General features: G+C 39.1%; 1 protein-coding gene across 1 annotated transcript in view; it reads left to right on the forward strand.

Annotated features, from left to right (window-relative positions):
• LOC119581634 (TOX high mobility group box family member 3-like) overlaps positions 1-389 on the forward strand; it is a gene marked incomplete at its 5' end in the record, with an annotated part of 37,288 nt that overhangs the window by 35,336 nt on the left and 1,563 nt on the right. The window contains 1 exon segment of the mRNA XM_037929755.1: positions 1-389.

Genomic DNA, 389 nt, shown 5'->3' on the forward strand with positions numbered 1-389 from the left:
TCTATGTGGGTTAAGACACAGAGATGGTACCTGCAACTTTATTTTAACAAGTTAAAGGAATGTCTTGTGTGAATATATGGACACTGATTGATCTGGTGAAGAAATCCAAGATACACATGGCTGCTGTGTAAGGCTGTAATTGTGAAAATGTTTTGTGGTACCTCTTCTTCCCCCTAGATGTTGGCAAATGGGTGCTTGTGTTTAAAGTCAAGATTTCTAAGCTGCTGTCATTGCTGGAACTTCAAAAGAAGCATCTTTCTCTCTGTTCCAACCTTCCTTGCTCTTTGTAGTATCCCAAGTGTATTATTCATACCCATCTGATTCTACTATTCTTCTTCAATCCTAGATGAGAAGAGTTCCAGAACAATTGTTTGCTGTGAAAGTGGGCA

The sequence above is a fragment of the Penaeus monodon genome, chromosome 15 (genome assembly GCF_015228065.2).
Source record: "Penaeus monodon isolate SGIC_2016 chromosome 15, NSTDA_Pmon_1, whole genome shotgun sequence".
Taxonomy (NCBI): domain Eukaryota; kingdom Metazoa; phylum Arthropoda; class Malacostraca; order Decapoda; family Penaeidae; genus Penaeus; species Penaeus monodon.